This window comes from Macaca nemestrina, chromosome 8, assembly GCF_043159975.1.
Source record: "Macaca nemestrina isolate mMacNem1 chromosome 8, mMacNem.hap1, whole genome shotgun sequence".
Classification (NCBI taxonomy): domain Eukaryota; kingdom Metazoa; phylum Chordata; class Mammalia; order Primates; family Cercopithecidae; genus Macaca; species Macaca nemestrina.
The window spans coordinates 41,598,062-41,620,178 of record NC_092132.1 but is presented as its reverse complement, the minus strand read 5'-3'; the positions used below and the strand labels follow the sequence as shown (position 1 = coordinate 41,620,178).

Below are 22,117 nucleotides of genomic sequence, written 5' to 3'. Positions count from 1 at the left end.
ATTGCACATTAAAAATTATAGTATCTTAAAATATGAGGGCTCTTTATTTTGCCTAGTATTTTTTAAACTATGCTTTCTGTTTTGGGCAGAGAACACTTTCAAGGTCTAACTCAATATGTAAAGCAGATAAAAGTAGAGCAACTCCGGTACAGAAAGTGGGACATGGGACCCATGTTTGGTTCTAAGAAACACATTTGGAGACTTTTTTATTCTACTGCTGTCATTTTACTCTTGAACAAACTAAAGTCCAGCTGCTTACTTAAACTCAGGACAGTTACTTACATGGCTTTAAACTTTTCATTTCATTGTAAGTCCTTTGAAATGTCAGACATAGAGTTAATGGAAAAGGACAAGGAAAACTGCTGCGTTTAGGTAAGGATTTATTTGTGCCTGATTTTTCTACTACACGTTGTAGCTTTGTGTTGGGTAGTATTGAACATAGCAGTTATGCTCCTATCTAGGGTCTGCTGCTTACTGGCTATGTGTTACTGGTAAAGTTGCTGTCCTAAGAGCTCCTTGAGTTAGGGGCTACATATTTATTAATCTCTGAATTCCCACAGTTATATTCTTCACACTCCTTCCCAGTCAATACCCACTCTCCTCAGCCTCCAGAACCAACTGTTGTACTGCTTTTCCCCACTAGTGTAGATTAGTTTTGCTTGTTCTGAAACTTCACATAATCAAATTTTATAGAAGCTACTCTTTTTTGGTAAGGCACTTTACTCAGCATAATTTCATCTATTTTTTTGTTTTTATTTTTGTTTTTTGATGTGATCTCACTCTGTCACCTAGGCTGGAGTGCAGTGTGATGTGATCTCGGCTCATGACAACCTCCCCCAAACTCAAGTGATCCTTCCACTTCAGCCTGCTGAGAAGCTGGGACCACAGGCATGTGCTACCATGCCTAGCTAATTCTTTTTTTGGTAGAGATAGGGTTTCACCATGTTGCCCAGGCTGGTCTCAAGACCCTGAGCTCAGGCGATCCACCTGCCTCGCCTCCCAAAGTGCAGGGATTAGACATAAGCCACTGCCTCCAGCCTACTCAGCATAGTTTTAAAACATTCATTCATAATTGTGGCATGTGTGAGTAGTTTTTTCCTTTTCATTGCTGAATAGTATTTCTTTTTATGAATATACCACACTTTCACGTAAGTCTTTTTGTGGTCATCTATTTTTATTTCTCTTGGGCAAATAACTAAAAGAGAAATTTGTGGATCATAGGGTGGGTGTATGTTTAGTTTCATAATGCCACATCATTTTTAAAAACACATTTAAATGGTACTTATCTACAGTTTTTAAGTATTTTCTTTATTGAAAGAAGTTTTAGACTCCCACCAACAATGATTGAAGATTTTGGTGATGCCATATGCTTTCCACCATTTGGTGATATAGGTTTTTAATTTTTATCATTCTGGTGAGTTTATAGTGGCATCTTCTTATGATAATTTTATTATATTTGCCTCATGACTAACAACTCCAAGAACTTTTCCATACTGTTGTTGGCTATTTGTGTATCCTCCTTTGTAAAGTGTCCAATATTTTAAAAATTAGGCTGTGTTTTTATTAAATTCACTAGTAAGTGAATGTATATATATATAATGTATGTTTTCTCCCATTCTGTGGTTTGCCTGTTTATTTTCTTAACAATGCCTTTTGATGAGCAGAAGTTTTAGTTCTGCTAAAATGTGATTTAGTAATTGTCTTCCATTGTGGTTTTTATTTTCTGTTTGCTCTCTAAAAATTCTTGTTAACCCCTAAGTCAGGAAACTATCTTTCTCTATATCTTCCAGAAGCTTGAGTTTTAGCTTTTTGGTTAACATATATGATCCATCATAAATTAATTTTTGTGCATATAGTGTGAGGTAGGGGTCAAGATTAATATTTTTTCTGGATGGATATCCAGTTATTGCATTACCATTTGCTGAAAAGGCTTAAAGGTTTCTATTCCTCATTGGATGGATTTGTCACATTTGTAGAAAATTGAATAGTTGTATAAGCATGGTTCTATTTCTGATCTGTGCAATATGCCAGTCTTACTTTTTGTAATCTTGATGTCAGGCAGTGTTAATCCTCCACCTTTGTTCTTTTTGTCCAATAGGTTAGATAGTCCAGGTCTTCTGCATATATATATTTCAAATATATATATATTTGAGATAAGGTCTCTGTCACCCAGTGGTGTGATCATAGCTCACTGCAGCCTCCAACTCCTGGACTCAAGTGATCCTTCTTCCTCAGCCTCCCAGGAGCTAGAACTATTTTTGTAGAATTTTGTAGAGACAAAACTTTTTTTTTTTTTGTCTTGCTATATTGCCCAGGATATTCTGGAACTCCTGGCTTCAGGCTATCTGCTATACTTTTGCCTTGGCTTCCCGAAGCACTGGGATTACAGGCATGAGCCACTATGCCCAGCCTCATATATTTTTTATAATCACCTTGTTAATTTTGATTTGAGAAGTTTGCTGGGATTAAATCTCGGATTGCAATGTATTTTTGTAGATTGATTTGGAGAGAAATAACATCTTAACATTGAGTCTTCCAGTGTTGTATCTCTTCATTTATTTAGGTCTCCTTAAATTTTTCCAAACAATGTTTCATGGTTTTTAGAGTAGAGATCTTGTATGACTTTGTGATAATTTCCATATTTTAAGTTTTTTATCTCATTATAAATGGAATTCTTTTTAAAATTTCAATATCCAGTTGTTTGATGCTAGTATATTAAAATCTTATTTTTAATATTAACCTTTTATCTTTTAACTTTTTCAAATTCACTTACTAGTTCTAATAGTTGCTTTGTAGATTTGTTATGCTATTCCTTGTAAACAATCATGTCATTTGCAGAGACAGTTTTATTTCTTTTCCAGTATTTATGCTTTTTATTTCTTTTTATTGCCTTATTATAATGCATAGAACCAACAGTATAATGTCAAACAGAAGTTGTGAGAGTCTCTTTGTTAAATAATAGTTTTTTAAAAAAAATCACAAATGGGCCAGGCGCGGTGACTCACGCCTGTGATCCCAACACTTTGAGAGGCTGAGGCAGGCAGATCAAGAGGTCAGGAGTTCGAGTCCAGCGTGACCAACATGGTGAAACCCCGTCTCTACTAAATATACAAAAATTAGCCGGGCATGGTGGTGTGTGCCTCTAATCCCAGCTACTCAGGAGACTGAGGCAGGAGAATCACTTGAACCCAGGAGGCGGAGGTTGCAGTGAGCCGAGATCATGCTACTTAAATTCTTAAAAAGAATTTTTAAGAATCGTGCCACTGCACTCCAGCCTGGGTGACAGAGTGAGACTCCATCTCAAAAAAAAAAAAAAAAAAAAAAAAAAAAAAAAGGGTGTGCATTTTGTGAAGTGCTTTGTCTTCAGTAACTGAAATTATTATATAATTCTTATTCCTGATTCCATAATAATGCTAATTGTATAAGTTTAGTTTTTGAATATTAAACCAACTTTGCATTTCTGGGTTAAATACCACCTCATGGGATATTTTCCATGTTATATATTGCTGGTGTAGATTTTCTGTGATTTTCATAGGTTTTTTTTTGCATCTATGTTCATGAGAGATTTTAGTTTTCTTAAGTTGAAATGTCCATGACAGGTTTGGGCATTGGGGTTATTTTGATCTCATGAAATGAGTTTGGCATTTGCTTTTTCTCTACTGGATGAACAGTTGGTATCAAGATTGGTGTTATTTATTCCTTAAATATTTGATAGAATTCACCAGCAAAACCATCTGGACATAAAGTTTTGTGTATGTGAAAATTTTGATAAAATATTCAATTTTTTTGGCTGCATGTATGTCTTCTTTTGAGATGTGTCTGCTCATGTGCTTTGCCTATGTTTTAATGGAGTTTTGGGTATTTGCATGTTAATTTGTTTAAGTTCCTTATAGATTCTGGATATTAGACCTTTGTCAAATGCATAGTTTACAAATATTTTCTCCCATTCTGTAGGTGTCTGTTGATAATTTCTTTTGCTGTGCAGAGGCTCTCTAGTTTAATTAGGTCCCACTTGTCAATTTTTGGTTCAGTTGCAATTGCTTTTGGAGCCTTTATGTCATGAAATCTTTGCCAGGTCCTAGTCCAGAATGGTATTTTCTGTTTTTTTTTTTTTTGTTGTTGTTTGTTTGTTTGTTTGTTTTTAAGTTTTGGGTTTTACATTTATGTCTTTAATCCGTGTTAAGTTGATTTTTGTAGGTGGTGAAAGGAAGGGGTCCAGATTCAATCTTCTGCATATGGCTAGCCAGTTATATCAGCACTATTTATTGAATACGGAGTCCCCTTTCCCCATTGCTTTTTTTTGTCAACTTTGTTGAAGATCAGATGGTTGTAGTTGTGTGGCTTTATTTGTGGGTTCTGTAATCTGTTCTGTTGGACTTTATATTTGTTTTTGTACCAGTACCATGTTGTTTGGTTTAATGTAGTCTTGTAGTATAGTTTGAAGTTGGATAGTGTGATGATGCCTCTAGCTTTGTTCTTTTTGCTAAGGATTGCTTTGGCTATTTGGGCTCTTTTTTGGTTCTATGTGAATTTAAGAATCGTGTTTTTTTTTTTTTGGCTAATTTTGTGCAAAATACTGTTGATAGTTTAAAAAATGTTAAACAGCTCTAATCATTAGAGAAATGCAAATCAGAAACCAGCATGAGATACCATCTACACCAGTCAGAATGGCTGTTATTAAAAAGTCAAAATAACAGATGCTGGCAAGGTTGTGGAGAAAACAGAATGTTTATACACTGTTGTTGGGAACATAAATTTGTTGAGTCACTGTGGAAAGCAGTTTGGAGATTTCTCAACTCAGCAATCCCATTACTGGGTATATACCCAAAGGAATATAATTGTTCTACCATAAAGGCACATGCATGCATATGTTAATTGCAGCAGTATTCGCAATAGAAAAAGCATAGAATCAATTCAGATGTCCATCAATAATAGACTCGATGAAGAAAATATACGTATACATCATGGAATATTATACAACCATAAAAAGTATGAGATTATGTCCTTTGCAGCAACATAGATCGAGTTGGAGGCCATTATCCTAACCAATTTAATGTGGGAACACAAAACCAAATACTGCATGTTCTCACTTATGAATCGGAGCTAAGCTTGAATCCACATGGACACAAAGAAGGGAAGAGTAGACACTGGGGTCTACTTGTGGATGGAGGATAGGAGGAGAATGAGCATGGAAAAACTACCTATCAGGTACTATGCTCATTACATGGGTAATGAAATAGTCTATATACCAGATCCCCAAGTTTACTCATGTAAAAAACCTGCACATGTACCCCCAAACTGAAAATTAAAGTTGGAAAGAAAAAGATGATAACAATATGATGACAAAAATACTAAAAATTTTAAAAAGAATTCAATTTCTTTAAGATAGGATTGATGAGATTTTCTGTTCAATCTTTCTCAATATGGTCAGTTATGTTTTTCAGTAAATTTTTATTTTTATTTAAGTTGACTAATTTGTTGTTATAAATTTCATATTTCTTTATATCTTGTTAATATCTATGGATCTGATAGTGATGACCCTTATTTTATTCTGATACTGTTATTTTGTGATGTGTGATCTTTCTCTCATTTGCCTATCAGTTTACCTAGGAGTGTATCATCTTTTTTTTTTTTTTTGTTACTTTTCTCTCTTGTTTATCTACCATTTCAATGATTACTGTTCCTGCCTTAATTACTCCTTTTCTTCTACTTATTATGGATTTAATTTCCTCTTCTTTTTAAAGCTTCGGAAGGTGGAACTGTATGATTTCTTCTGATTCATGAATTATTTTAAAGTGTGGTCATTTCTAAAGATTTAATTTAAAAATATTTTTTATGATAATATTTTATTCTGGTGAGAGAAATATCTTACTATTTTTTATGATGACATTTTATTCTAAAGAGAGAACATACCTGTGTAATCTCAATCAGTTTAAGATTATTGGTATTGGTTCTACTGCCCACTGTGAGGACTATCTTGAACATTCCACATGTATTTGAAAGGAATGTGTATTCTGTACTTGCTGGATGTTGTGATCTATAAATATCAATTATGTCATGATGTTTAATAGTGTTGTTCAGATATTATGTCTCAATGACTTTTTATCCTATTTTTTCTCTCAATTGCTGAGAGAAATGTGTTAAAAAATTTTAACTATGATTATAGAATTTATTGTCTGTTTAATTCTGTCAGCTTTTGCTCTATGTGCCTTAAAGCTCTGTTACTGGATATCTACACATTTGTGATATTTATGTTTTCTTTTCTTTTTTTTTTTTCTTCAGACAGGGTCTTGATCTGTTGCTCAGGCTGCAGTGCAGTGGTATAACCTTGACTCACCGCAGCCTCATCTTCCCATGCTCAAGCAATCCTCCCACCTCAGCCTTCTGAGTAGCTGGGCCTACAGGTGCAAGCCACCACACCTGGCTAATTTTGTTTATTTTTTCTAGAGATGAGGTCTCACTGTGTTTCCCAGTCTGGTCTCGAACTCCTGAGCTCAAGTGATCCTCCTGCCTCGGCCTCCCAAAGTACTGGGATTACAGGCATCAGCCACCATGCCTGGCCTATGTTTTCTTGATTAATTGACATTATAGGAAAGGCTTTGTGAAATGTTTCTCGTTTCCTTGGTATTACTGTTTGTGTATAAGTCTTATTAATATTAATGTTTTTTTGTACTTGTTCTATGTTTATTCTTAGTTTACAGCATTTACTCCCCCTTCCAAATATGAATAGTCAATGATTTTTTTAAAAGACACATATCAAAGTAAAGAGAAAAGCGGTGAGAAGCCTCATCTTTGACTTGCAAGAGGGCTTTTCTTTTCCTTCTGCGTGGCTAATAACACATAGTGTCAGGGAACACTCATTGGAGAAAAACCAGTCTCAGAGTGACTCAAGGTCAGTGGTCCTTTCTAATTGTGTAACTCTGAATAGTCCAAGCCAGATCCTAGGCTTCACTGAGCACTGACCTCAGCCAATTGGCCTACTCTGAACACAGAGGAGCTCCAGAGAATTTTCACACCTTGCTTTGCTTCCTTTGCTTTTTGCTTTCATAATGATATGAAGTCTAATTTTTGTAAGCTTGTCTTTGGTAGTTAATAGTATTAACTTACAAGTTTCGTTATACCATTAAGGAAAGTGAGGCTCAGGTAGAGTCCTGACCAGTGATTATTCTTTCGCTGAAATGGGAAACCCAACTAAAAATGGCTTAAGGAAAAAGAGTATTTATCAGTTCACGTAACTGAAAACAAAACAAAACAAAACTGATAGTACTAGTTTCAGCCTCAGCTGGATCTGTGTACTCACAAAAAGCCTCAGAGTCCTGTTTTTGTCTCATGGGTCTAACCCTTAGTTGAAGGTGGTCAGGGAGATCACTAGGATAGCTCAGCACCCTATGTCTTTTCCTTTTTTTGTCTCACTAGTGAAAAATGCTCCTGTTCCAAAAACAAAAACATCTTATTTGATATTAATATAACCATGTATGCATACTGTTTCTCTAGTGTGTCTTTTTCTAGTCATTTACTGTCAATGTATCTGTGACTTTAATATAAAATGTATCTTTTATCACTTTAAGAGCATAATTGGCTCTTACTTTTTTCATCCACTTTGACAATTTTTGCCTTTTACATAGAGTATTTAGTTCATTAACATTTAATATAATTATTGATATATTTGAATTTAGGTATTTGTTTTATGGATTTTGTTCCACTTTTATTTTTGCTTCTTCCTGCCATGTTTTTGAATTATATGAATACGTTGTGGAACTCATTTTTTTAAACTTTCATTTTAAGTTCAGGGGTGCATGTGCAGATTTGTTACAGAGGTAAACTTGTGTCATGGGAGTTTGTTGTACAGATTATTTCATCACCTGGGTGTTAAGCCTAGTACCCATCAGTTATTTTTTCTGATCCTCTCCCTCCTCCCACCCTCCACCCTCCAAAAGGCCCCAGCGCGTGTTGTTCTCCTCTGTGTGTCCATGTGTTCACATCGTTTAGCTCCCACTTTTAAGTGAGAACATGTAGTATTTGGTTTTCTGTTCCTGTATTAATTTGCTAAGGATATTAGCTTCCAGCTTATCCATGTCCCTGCAATAGACATGATCTCATTCTTTTTTTATGGCTGCAATTTTTTATTTACCTATTTGCTTATTAGCTACATATATTCTTTACCATTAGTTCTTATTGGTTGCACTTTCACAATCTATTTACAATCATTCACAATCTATTTAGTGTTTATATTGTGCCATTTTATGTGAAATGCTTTAAACAGTCTTACATATTTTAAACAAATCAAGAGAAATGAGTAGTCTTTTACATTTATTCACATATTCCTCATTTTAAGTTTCTTTTCTGAAGATGCAGATTTCCATCTGATAGACTTTTTATTCAGCCTGGAGAACACCCTTTAGTATTACTTGAAATGCAGATATTCACATCTCCATTTGCTTTTACCTGAAAAAATCTTTACTTAGTCTTCATTCTTTGTGAATATTTTTGGTGGAAATAGAATTCTATTGTTGACAGTCTTTTTTGTTTATTTTTAAATTTATGTTTCTGTAGTTTAAACTGGCCTTCATAAATTTTTGATGAGGAGTTCATGATGACAAGTCATTGGCACTTGATAGTCTTTCTGTATTTAATTTGCTTTCTTTGGTTTCTTTCAAAAATTTATCTTTATCTTCTGTTATATACTCAGCTTCCTGAGTAACTGGAACTACAGGCATGCACCAATTTTTTTTTAAATTTTTTGTAGAGACAGCATTGATTATTTTTAAAAGAAGTTAGTTTGAGCTTTAGCTATTAACTCTGTTTCCCTTGAGATGACAGTAGCTTAAAATGTAATTTAATTGTTTTAATTTTATCTGAGCTTCTATTTTTTGTAAATTAAAAATCTTTTCTTTTTTCTTTTTTTAAGAAATGGGGGTCTCATTCTGTCACCTAGGCTGGAGTGCTGTGGCACAATTATTGCTCACTGCAGCTTCAAACTCCTGGGTTGAAGGAATCCCCCTGCCACGGCCTCCCAAAGTACTGGGATTGTAGGGGGCATACCACTATGCTCAGCAGAGCTCCATGAAGTCTTCTTGTGTATGCATGAGATTTTGGCAGTGTTTTTTATACACATAATTTTATTTTTTCTTTCTTTAACTTTCTTTTTGTCATATCTCCCTCACTTTCCAGTCTGTTTTTGCTCGAACTCCTTCCTCAGGTTTTTCAAGTCAGTAGGCTCAGACTGGAGTGCAGTGGCACTGTCTCGGCTTACTGCCACTTCCTGCTCCAGGCTCAAGCAATCGTCTCACCTTAACCTCCTGAGTAGCTGGGACTATTGGCATGTGCCATCCTGCCCAGCTAATTTTTGTATTTTCTGTAGAGACAGGTTCTCGCCGTGTTGTCCAGGCAGGTCTTGAACTCCTAGACTCAAGTGATCTGCCCACCTCGGCTTCCCAGATTGCTGAGATTACGGCATGAGCCACTGCATCTGGCCAAGACTGAGTTTTCTTTTTCCTTTTTTTTTTTTTTGGAGACGGAGTCTTACGCTGTTGCCCAAGCTGGAGTGCAGTGGCGCGTTCTTGGCTCACTGCAACCTCCACCTCCCGGGTTCAAGAGAGTCTCCTGCCTCAGCCTCCCGAGTAGCTGGGACTACAGGCACGTGCCACCATGCCCAGCTAATTTTTTGTATTTTTAGTAGAGACAGGGTTTCACTGTGTTGGCTGGGCTGGTCTTGAACTCCTGACCTTGTGATTTGCCTGACCCAACCTCCCAAAGTGCCGGGATTACAGGCATGAGCCACCGCGCCCGGCCAAGACTGAGTTTTCTAACATATATTTAGCCTCCAGGTATTGATTGAATTTGGTTAAAATCATAAAAATGAGAAATTCACTTGGTGTCATCTTCCTCCAAGAATCAATTGCTCTCCAGTATTTTTTGTCTTTTTGTTATTGAGGGCCTCAAATAGTTGTGTGTTCATACCTTGTCCAGGATTTTTACTTACCATCTCTGGCAAGGTTAGCTTGAGCAAGGCTGATTGGCCATTATCAAAAAAGGAATCTGTTCTTTTATATTTTAAGTTGTATTGATCCTATACTTGCTGGTGGGAATTATATATGTAGCTTCTTCTGTAATCCTCAGCTTCATTCTTTATAATTTGTTGCGCTTTTCTAAATATCATTGGTTAGCCTGTTGTTCAGTGGCTGATTTGGAACTGTATGTCCTAATTAAATAATCACTATATTATCAGAGTATACTAAGAATATATAATGTTTAAATATTCTTTCTTTACTACTTCATCTAGATTCTAGTGACTGTTGCTAATGACAAAACATGAGCAAGATATGCAAAGGCTTTCTTCACAGAAAATGCAAGATCGATGTGACTGATCTAATTTTAAAAGAAAACTTCTGATAAGATAAAATGAAGAGACAAAAATCTATCGTACTTTTTCATTACCTTCTAACTGGGTAGGCATCCATTACAAAGACAATTTTCACAGGGAATTTTTAAAGGAAATTTGATTTAGGGTTGTAGTGAGGATGAGTAGGTTAAAGATGAAATTAATTGATCAATTGATCTTCAACTGGTGTCCATCACAGTATAAGAAATGCAAAGTGTGTGCTGAAGAATTTTATGATAATTACTTAAAATTGTGGCTGATCTTTTAAATTAATATGTTTTCCAGCTGGGCGTGGTGTTTGTAATCCCACCCCTTTGGGAGACCCAGGCAGCAGGATCCTTGAGGCTAGGAGTTTGAGACCAGCCTGGGAAATATTGTGAGATCCCCCTCTTTACAAAAACAAGGAAAGAAAGAAAAAAAAATAGCCAGTCATGGTGGTGTGCACCTGTCATCCCAGCTACTTGGGAGGCTGATGCAGGAGGATCATTGAGCCTAGGAATTGAACGCTGCAGTGAGCCATGACATGATTGCACCACTGCACTTTAGCTTAAGTGGCAGACTGAGACCCCATCTCTAAATAAATAAATAAATAAAATTTCCTATGCCACACAATGTATTTTTTGCAATAAGTTTCTCTACAATAATTTTTTGGGTCTTTCTGAGTTATATCTTAATTTTAGAACAAAACATGATGAACATAAAAATAGGACACACTACCTTTTCTAGAGAAGTTGAACAGCTTGTTATAAAAACTATTTGCACAAAATGTAAATCTGATGATGAAAATACACATAGAGAAATGTGTGCTTTAAAAAATATTACCATATTTCCCATGAAACACACACAACTAAGGACATTCTTATTTGTATTTTTTAGTGTTGGCGTTGCAACAAATGTATAGATGAGCAGTTTCGATGAAAAGTGGTACCACGGTTTGATTGTACAGTGCACAGATTATATGGAATTGTTCACCTGCATGAACGCACGAATCTTTTAATTTTCTCTACATAGTTTTTCATGACGGTTAATACAAAGAAGATTCATTACTTTATAAAACACTTAATACAAATGCACTATATGTTGTCTAATAAATAACCATAGCTTGGTGGTTTAAAACACTCCACCTGTTTACTGTCTTGCAGTTCTGTAGGTCAGAAGTCCAGGTGGGCTTGTTTGAGTTCCCTGCTTAGTGTCTCACAAGATTGAAATCAAGGTGTGGACTAGCATTGGCACTTATCTGAATTGTACTTCCAAACAATTCAGATTGCTGCCAGAACCCAGTTCTTCACAGTTATGTGCTGATGTAACTGTTTCCTTACTGGCTCTTAGCTGGGGACAGCTCTCAGCTTCTAGAGGATTCTTAACATTACTTGCCTCATAGTGCCCCGCATTTTCTTTTCTTTTCTTTTCTTCTCTTTCTTTCTTTCTTTCTTTCTTTCTTTCTTTCTTTCTTTCTTTCTTTCTTTCTTTCTTTCTTTCTTTCTTTCTTTTCTTTCCTTTCTTTCCTTTCTTTTCTTTCTTTTCTTTCTTTTTCTTTCTTTTCTTTCTTTTCTTTCTTTTCTTTTCTTTCCTTCCTTCCTTCCTTCCTTCCTTCCTTCCTTCCTTCCTTCCTTCCTTCCTTCCTTCCTTCCTTCTTTCTTTCTTTCTTTCTTTCTTTCTTTCTTTCTTTCTTTCTTTCTTTCTTCCTTCTTTCCTTCTTTCCTTCTTTCTTTCTTTCTTTCTTTCTCTCTTTCTTTCTTTCTTTCTTTCCTTCCTTCCTTCCTTCCTTCCTTCTTTCTTTCTTTCTTTCTTTCTTTCTTTCTTTCTTTCTTTCTTTCTTTCTTTCTTTCTTTCTTTCTTTCTTTCTTTCTTTCTTTCTTTTCTTTCTTTTCTTTCTTTTCTTTCTTTTCTTTCTTTCTTTCTTTCCTTTTTTTCTGAGACAGTGTGTCTCCCTCCCATGATCTGGCCAGGCTGGAGTGCAGTGGCAGTATCTCCACTTACTGCAGCTTTGACCTCCCTGGCTCAAGTGATTCTACCGCCTCAGGCCCCCAAATAGCTGGGACTATAGGTACAAGCCATCATGCCTGGCTAATTTTTGTATTTTTTGTAGAAATGGGGTTTCACCATGTTGCCCAGGCTGGTCTCAAACTGCTGAGCTCAAGAGATCCACCCACCTCCACCTTCCAGAGTGCTGACATTACAAGCATAAGCCACTGCGCCAGGCCTTGTTCCCTCTATTTTCAAAGCCAGCAATAGCATATCAGATCCTTCACCTGCTTGAAATCCTTCTCACTTCCTTTTCTGCTAGCAAGGTTTAAACTACATGTAAGCAAAAGTGCCCCGGAATTTTTCACAAATATCTCTCCAAGCTTGCTTGATCAGAGAGTTTTATAGTAGGATGTGACTTCTGAAATTTCTCTTCAACTTTCAGCCCTCAGCAGGTGCAGTCTGCCAGGCTCCAGATAGCCTGCATATGTACTGCTTAGAGTCTGGGCAGGAACAGAGCAAAACTTCTATTCCTATTTCTGGAGCTTTTTCACTTAGCTCTCTTTTGTCCTAGTACTTTGCATCAAAAATTCTAGCTGCCAAGACCATACTTTCAGGGATTATTTCTACAGTTCATTACTAAAGAAGTTTCTATGAATGTGTAGAGCAAAACAAAAACAAAAACAAAATTCTAGCTGTCTTAACAAGCCTGAATTTTAATCTCTATTTTTAACACCAGACTGTGCTTCTTATGCTCTGTGAAACCAATGCTTTCTGCTTGGACTCCAGTTCCTAATACTACAGTTGGAAGATTGTTTCCAGGTGGAAAGCTAATGTGAAGCTTACCGCTTTCTTAAGAATCTTAGCCTTATGTTCTGTCTTGTCCAACACATTAAAGTGATTGTTTCATATTCTGCCCAGTTTTACAGTTGTTTATAAACAGAAGACAAACCTAATACTAGCTACTCGGGAACCTGTTAATTATTTCATAATGTAATAAACATCCATGAAACTACCCTATCAAGCAAGAGCTAGAACCTTGGCAATCATTTCCTTGACTCCTTCAGTTTGTGGCTATCATGATATTCCGCCCCAAGTTCATCATTCCTGTTTTTTCTCTTATACAGGTTTCTTATATGTATTTCTAGAAATCATTGGTTATTTCATCTTTATAAAAAGGCATTTTTCTATTTTCCCACTAATTTTACATTGCATTCATATTGTTGTGGGTTGTGGTAATTCATTTATTTTGACTGCTTTATAATATTTTAGAGTTTGAGTGTATCACAGTTTTTAATCCACTCTCCCACAGAGAGATTGTTGGGGTTGTTTCCATGCTTTTGGCACTGTAAAAGTGCTGCTGTGAACATTTTTGTGCATGTTTTCTGTTGCACATATGTAGGAACTTCTCGTGGATACTTTTCGTTCATATGTTAACTTTAGGAAATAATACTGAGGTATTTTCCAGTTAGTTTTAAGGCAATGACAGTTCAGTGTATTCGCTGTATACTGTGGGAATGAAATGGTTCAAGAGCAAAACCTTAATTAAAAAGTTGGAAAATTTAAACCAGGCAGCTGCTGGAAGGTACACTTGTTATTTTGACAAAAATAAAATTATAGAATAAGTGTATCTGAAGTGAACTTACTCAGAAATTTCTTTCTTTTCCTTTTTTTAAAATACCAAAACAATGTATAAAACCTTCCTGCATCAGTGAAGGAAGAGCTTTGAAACAGGCAGGAATGCTAGGTGTAGTTTACAGAGCAGGACTTAAAGAGCACAGGGTATTTTCATTGATAAAGTCTCCAGATTGCTAAGTATTGCCAGAGAAAACTATTGCTGTAGTGAAAACAAATTAGGATCTCTGAGCTCATCTAGGTCCTTAATGCTGTTGTTAAGGAATTATTTATTTATTGCTAATTAATTAGTGTCATGTGTCCTCCCTCTCCATACATTTTTATCAGGAAATTAATTCCTTTTTGACTTTTATATCCAGAAATAATAAATGCCAAGTCTCTAAAATGTATTTCAAGATCTGAAATTGCTGCTTTTTTTTCTTACTAGCTCAGAAGAATGTTTCCCTACTTTCTCTCATACATAATATTACTTTATAAATATCTCTTTTTACATCTTTTTTATTAAACATCGAAAAATCTAGACTTGATGATTTTCTGTCTTGGTGTAAATGACCGTTATCAGCAACAGAGTACAACCAGGTGAATCATCGTAAGAATTTCAATCTTCACAGCCTGATAGTACTGTCCAATCTACATGTAGCTCCAGAAATGCAGGTGAGCCTTGTTAACTCAATCAGCTAGACATTTTACTCCGTAAAATCTTACAGATGGTTCTGATGTATCAGAAGTCTCTTAGCATCTGTTTGAAACTCTCAAACTGCTTCTACCTATTTTGCTTGAATCCTGTTTGTGGTTACCCTTGGCTACACATCTGTAGACATTTGAGGATTGCCATTAAGAAATAGCTTTACATCGACCAGCCTGGCCAACATGACGAAACCCTGTCTCTACTAAAAACACAAAAATTAGCCGGGTGTGATGGCACACACCTGTAATCCCAGCTACTTGGGAGGCTGAGGCAGGAGAATTGCTAGAACCCGGGAGGCAGAGGTTGCAGTGAGCTGAGATCGCGCCTCTGCACTCCAGCTTGGGTGACAAAGTGAGACTCTGTCTAAAAAAAAAAAAAAAAAGAAAGAAGGAAATAGATAGCTTTATGTCTTACACTTATTCAGCACTAAGTCTACTTCTAGTGCAACTATAATTGAAGTGAAAAAGAAACAAAAGCAACCAAATATGTATGAGATTATGGTAATCAGAAGAATAGAGCTTAACCTCATTTTAGGTATGTTCATAAAATCTGGCACATAAAGCAAAACCCTAGTTTTCTATTGGCTGCTTTTATAATTTCAGTTATTTGATATTAGAATAATGCTTTTTGACTGCCTTCATCCATATTAAGTGAAAAAAATACAGTTATACTTTTTGTTTTTGTTTTACATATAAGAAATAAAAAGGCATAGAAAGAAGAATTAAAGAAACTCTAAAGAAACTGTAGCAAAATGTTAACAGCAATTGCTTTGGGCTTTATAATTTTAAATATAACTAAAAATAAAAAATGTGGGAATGAATTTTATGAAGATTTAGAAGATGGCCTCGCAAATAACAAACACTAATTAAATAATAACTTATAATAAATTAATTATTATCAATTATTACTGCTTCTTACTGATTAAGCCTTTTCTTTTATTCAGGATTTCACTCTGAAAGATTTCTTGATGTTTAATTACTGTGTCAAAATGTATCAACTTTTCTAAGACTTACTGTCTAATTGCTTTCCCAAAAGGTAATTACGTTTCTACCATGAACACCTAGAATTGCTTTTCATCATTGTCATTGATTGCTTTCATATTGTCCTATTTGTAATTTCATTGGTTGTTATAGAAGTTTTTAAAAAAATTTAAACATTTACTCATCTGTATTAGTCTGCTAGGGCTGCCACAACAAAGTGTGCCATAAACTGGGTGGCTTAAACAACAAGAATTAATTTCTCACAGTTTTGGATTCTAGAAGTCCAAGATCAAGGTGTTAGGAGGAGGTTTGGTTTCTTCTGAAGCCTAGCTCCTTAATCTTGCAGATAGCTGCCTTCCTGCTATGTCTTCACTGATCTTTCCTCCTTGTACACAATCCTTAGTGTCTCTGTCCAAATTTCCTCTTCTTATAAGTATACTAGTTAGATTGGATTAGGACCCACCCCAATGGTCTTCTTTTAATTAATCACCTCTTTAAAGGTCCTATCTCCAAATACAGTCAGATTCTGAGATACTGGGAGTTAGAGCTTCAACATGAATTTTGAGTAGATACAATTCAGCCCACAAGATCATTTAATTATTAATCAAGGATAAATCGATATATTTTCATGAGAATTTAGTGCTTCTGTTTCTGTGCCTGCTTTCTCTAGTTATTAACTCCAACAATTTCATTGTTCGTGATTTCTTTTTGGTTTTAAACAGACAGGGTGTTGCCATCTTGCCCTGGTTGGATTTTGAACTCCTGAGTTCAAGCAATCGCCCTGCCTCAGCCTTGCTAATATACACTCCAGGCATATTATGCACTCCAGGCGTGCACCACTGTGCCTGTCTGTTCTTGATTTCTTAAATGTAATTTATTTTTCAGCAGACAGTGAATGCTTTCAGTAACTTTTAAAGGAAGGATATTGATTATGTTTTTTGAGAATGTGTCTGTTTGAGACTTTTCCCTCATATTCCTCTTATTCCTAGGCATATGTGCTCTTTGAATTAATGGTTTTCTTCAAAGTTTTTTAGGGAGTGAAGTGATTATTCTTTTGAAGTCACACTATAATAGAGTAGTGCATATTGCCCATCAATAATACTTTATCATAACTATGGTGAAAACTACCTTATTATTTCTCTTATAGGAATGAGTTTTACCACATGATACTATGGCATATCTATTAATAATTATTTGTCTTTTATATAATCTTTCAGAATCTTATAAAAATTTATGATTGTTGTAATTAAAATAACTTTTTTGTGGCATGATTTGAATTTTCTTTCTGCTATGGTTTGGCTGTATCCCCACCCAAATCTCATCTTGAATTCGCATGTGTTGTGGGAGGGACCCAGTAGGAGCAATTGAATTATGGGGGCAGGTCTTTCCCATGCTGTTCTCATGATAGCAAATAAGTCTCACGAGATCTGGTGATTTTAAAAAGGGGAGTTTCCCTGCACAAGCTTTATTTGCCTGCTGCCATTCACATAAAATGTGACTTGCTCCTCCTTACCTTCCGCCACGATTGTGAGGCTTCCCTAGCCACGTGGAACTGTGAGTTCTCCATTAAACCTCTTTCCTTTGTAAACTGCCCAGTCTCAGGTATGTCTTTATCAGCAGCGTGAAAATGGACAAATACATTTTCCTTTTAAGACATCCTTGTTTGTGTGTCTTTAATTACTTTCACCAGTTTTTATAAGGTAATATCTGTGAGAAATGTGCTGTATTTTTAGTGTGCTTAGCAGCTTCTAGTACCTTGTATTTTGAAAAGAGGAAAATATTGTAGTCAGTTTAGTTTTCTTCTATTTCCATATTTCATTAAAGGTTTTACGAGATTCACTTCAGCTGTACTCAGACTGAACTGTCAGTCCCAGATATGGTTCATCAGTCTTGAAGATTGGTTATGATTCTTTTCTTGAACTGTATTTAGTCTTAGTTTTCAAGTCCTCTCTTTTAAAAAAATCTTTCTAAGTTATATCTCAAGCTCCCTCCTCTTCTTTGATAATGTCATTGGCTCTGAAAGTCATCATATAGAAATAAAGCCACTTTGTTAGTAACTTTTCTTTGTAGTTTTTATAAATTTATTTTTTCCTAAAAATGGTAAACCTGCAAATACCTTCACTTTTTATTTTCTTTGAACATTTTTCAGTGCTTTTTGGTTAAGAAGAGACAGGGAATGAGAGGTTATTCTCTAGTCTTTTTCTTTCATATTACTGAAATTATCTGTCTTTTGTTTCTGCTTCTCCCTATTACCTTTTTCTTCTACCTTAGCTATTCTTTCTGTTTGCCACTCAGTAAAAATATTCAATTTTTAAGGAGAATATTACTTTATTGACTTCGTTGCATTTTAAAATGCTTTTCAACATACTTCAGCATTTCAGCATTTTCCAGCTCCTAATAGAGTAAACTTCTAGCTTCAAGATTATTTTTTAATTTTTTTTGTGGAAAAATAAGTTTTCTTAGTTTCCTTATTTCTGTCAAGTCTTTGTTTTTTAACAAAATAAACTCTTATCTTATTCTCAAAATTATACAATTTTATTGTTGCTTGTGAAAGTTAAACCTACAATCACTTCAATTTTAAGCAAGTTTTGTGGAGAATAGTCAAAGATCCTTTTTAAAAACACTTTTTACACATCCAAAATCTCTTGCTTGTACATCACTTTTTTATATCACTTTGTACCATTCTCCTTTTTTATGGGTATACTTGATTTCTGTAGCCAATGTGGTAGGAAAAGCAGAAGATATGGAGAAATGATCTATAATTCTTTCATTATTAGGAAACTGCCACCTTAATTACTACTATCCCTACCTGTTATTACTAGTGAAAATTATTTTAAAACAATTGTAATGCTTACTAATATTTTGATGCCTTACAATTAATCAGTACTTTCACTTATCTTAGATAATCATTACTATGACTCTCTAAATCATGTAGTATTAGTATACTGTCATCATTTTACAGGTTTTAGAAATTATGTTTAGATAAGTAAGTAATATGCCCATGATTTCACAACTGGCAGAAACTAGGACCCAAACCCAGGTGCTCTGACTTAAAATTATGTAGTTTTTCATAGCCAGATACATGTCAAATATGCTTTTTGCTAGGTATAAGAAAAAGGGCTTGAAAGTTCCCACACTATAGGAACTTAGCATATGTGGGGTAAAGGTTGGGAAGAGCAACAGCCTAAGACAACATCTCTAGTTTTTTGTGGTAGTTCATATTTGAATAGAATAGGAAGATCATGAAGTCCACAGGTCTTAATCCCAAATGCCAACATGGATTCCGATTAATACCTTACTATGGCAGATTCTTCTCTGAGACAAGAATGGGGAAGAGGAAATAGATTTATTATTTGTTGAGCATCTTTCCATGCAATTTTGTTGATCACTTAGCTTCATATTAAAGAGGTAGGATATCATTTAAATGTAGAGCATGAAATTTGAAGTTGGAGAGAGACCTGGATTTTTAAAATAGCTTATTGAAGTATAATTGATATGCAATAAACTGAACATATGTAAAATACACAAATATACACAAGTATTCACCTGTGGAAACATCACCATAGTTAAGGTAATATAGCATCAATACAACTGCTGAAAGTTTCTTGTTTAACCCCTTGATAATTCCTGCTTCCTATCCATCTCTGCTCTGCTCTATCCCTGAGTAGCCACTGATGTGCTTTCTGTCCTGTGTTAGTATGAGTTTTATGTAAATAAAATTATATTATGTACTCTTAAAAATCTGACAGCTTTCACTTAGTGTGATGAGTTTGAGATTCATCCATGTTATTATATGTATAAATAATTTATTCTTCATTTATTTTTAAATCCATTACTGAGCATTGGTATTCCCTTATATAGATATACCAGAATTTGTATAACTGTTCACCTGTTGATGGGCACCTTGGTTTTTTCTACATTTTTGGTGTTAAAGTTGCTGTGAATATTTACTTATAAATCTTCATATGGACATAAGCTTTCTGCTGTAAATATGAGGAGGCAGCAATTTCTTTGAAGAACTTTGCTTTTAATAATATGGAGGGCCATATTATTTTATACTCTGATTTTCTTTCATATTTCCATTCATTTGTCATATATAATCATATATGGAATTTTTAGCTTTCGTATTTCTTTGTAGCTCTGCATTTATTAAACAAGAACCCCTTTCTGAACATAAATTCTAATAACCTATAGGATAAGCCACATTCAGTGGTTTATCCCTAGTCATGAGGTTTTTGTATTCAGTTTCATCTTTTGTTAAGCTTATACCTGGTCCCATAGTCTGTTTCTTGTGAGTTATGGCAATGTTGATTTTATGTATTCCTAGTTTGCTGTGAGTTGTCTGTAAGGAAATGTCACATTTTAAAGTTTTATATAAGTTACCTTCCCTAACGCTTCTCTTTTTTTCTGATTCTGTATTCTTGTTTGCCTGCTTTGCTTCTTTTTATAGTTGCTAACTGGATCTTGAGTACTTTCTTTAGTTGCAGTACTTTCCTTATTTTCTTTATCGTGACTCTTTTAGTTTCTCTTGAAATGCTTTCTTTCCTCTTTTTCATCTATTCCTAATTAGGAAATTTCTACTATGGTAGTCTTATGCTAGCATGTTGATATTAGTGGAGTAATACTGTCCAGAAAGAATCATAATGATTAGTTAAGTGAAAGAAGCGTAAGTAGAGGCTGCGGATTTGAATATGCTGACTACTAACTAAAACATCAAAAATGCAAGAAAGGAAAGAGCAAGCAAGGTGATAGAGAATTTTAGCCTTTTTAGGAATGTTTGGTAACTATTTTTCTGAAATTTTTTTTTTTTTTTTTTTTTTTTTTTTTTTTTTGAGATGGAGTCACTCTGTTGCCGAGGCTGGAGTGCAGTGGCGCGATCTCAGCTCACTGCAATCTCCCGCCTCCTGGTTTCAAGCTATTATCCTGCCTCAGCCTCCTGAGTAGCTGGGATTACAGGCACCCACCACCATGCCTGGCTAATTTTTCTATATATATATATATATATATATATTTTTAGTAGAGACGGGGTTTCAACATGTTGGCCAGGCTGGTCTCGAACTCCTGACCTCAGGTGATCTGCCCACTCGGCCTCCCAAAGTGCTGGGATTACAGGTGTGAGCCACCGCGCCTGGCCTGTTTTCCTGATTTTTAACTGCATTGAGACAGCCCTGGGCCCTAGGTATTTTTTCATTATGGCAAGAGTAATAGAGGGATTTGATCAAATCAAGTGACATAAATGTTACTTGCACTTCACCTCAAAAATTTCAAATTGAAATTTTCTTTCAATTTGTCCCTTACTGCTTTGTTCATTTTCCTGTTTTTTTTAATTTGTTTTGTGTTATATACCAATTGAAGTGCTATCTGCCTTTTTCTTCTACAACTGATTCCATACAGACTGTTTCTTCTCGGCTTTTCCACTTTTGCAGAGACTTGCATAACCTTAGACAAAAACTTGATTATATCCTTTAATTTTATTTGAGAACCTTGACCTTGGTGTAGGTAATAAATTTTGTTAAGTCCTGTCTAGGTTGCTGTGTGTCCATTATTTTCTTCCTGGGAAAATTAAAAAGCACCTGTTTCAAACAAAGGCCGCTATTTATCCAGTGCTTTTTATTTGTTCTTTGAACTAATACTTAAGTACCTACAACTTGCCAAGTTCTTTTTTGGCACTGAGGAGGAAGGTAGGGAAAAAGATACTAAGGGTCTCTATTCTTGAAGAACTAATACTTACCTGTGACCTTAACTACAAGGAAAACTTGTATTCAAACAAACCATTCTTAAACTAGGCCTTTTGTTTCACCTCGATTCTGCCCGTTTGAAAAGTCATTTGCAGTTGATGGCTGTGTCACTTCTTTTTAATTAAGGTTGCATGAAATTTGGGGCCTGAGGACTATAAGTCAGAATTTTGATATTTAATTAATATTAATCTTGAAGTCTATTTTCTTTTTACTGCCTTGTGCTTGAAAATTCCAGTTCATTTGAATTTATGCTGAGGCTTAGAAAAAGAAAGAAAAAGAGGAGTATTGCCTAGAAGCAGAGCTTAAGATAAGAATTCAGGTGCATATACTTTATAGTGGGAATGCTCTTCAGGAATAAACTGTAAGGGAATGGAGTGAAGCAGGATAGGGAAAGAAGAACTAGTCAAGGGCATGGTTTCAGGTTAAGCCTAGTCTTGGGGGTGAAGGACTCTGAGCATAAGTCATTCCTCAGTTTTTTCTCTTATCTGTATACCCCTATCAGAGCTATCCTTGGGCTGAGGGTAACCTCCTACATGAGATGGCTATCATTTGAGGTTATTTCTTTGGAGAACAGGGATACTATGTGCAATTAGCAGCCAATATTCACAGCAGCTGGAAGATGAGTGCACTATCCAGATAAAGGGGATTTGGATAAGCCACCAACAATGTGTACATTAGTGTACCCTTTGTACCAGTCAGAGCCAGTTGCTTCTGATAATTAAATTTACTC

General features: G+C 35.3%; 1 protein-coding gene and 1 pseudogene across 47 annotated transcripts in view; both read left to right on the top strand.

Moving 5' to 3' along the window:
• The window catches only part of LOC105476014 (regulating synaptic membrane exocytosis 2), a 763,868-nt gene that overhangs the window by 312,776 nt on the left and 428,975 nt on the right, over positions 1-22,117 (top strand). The window lies entirely within an intron of this gene.
• Positions 12,948-13,045, top strand: LOC112425651 (small nucleolar RNA U3; annotated as a pseudogene).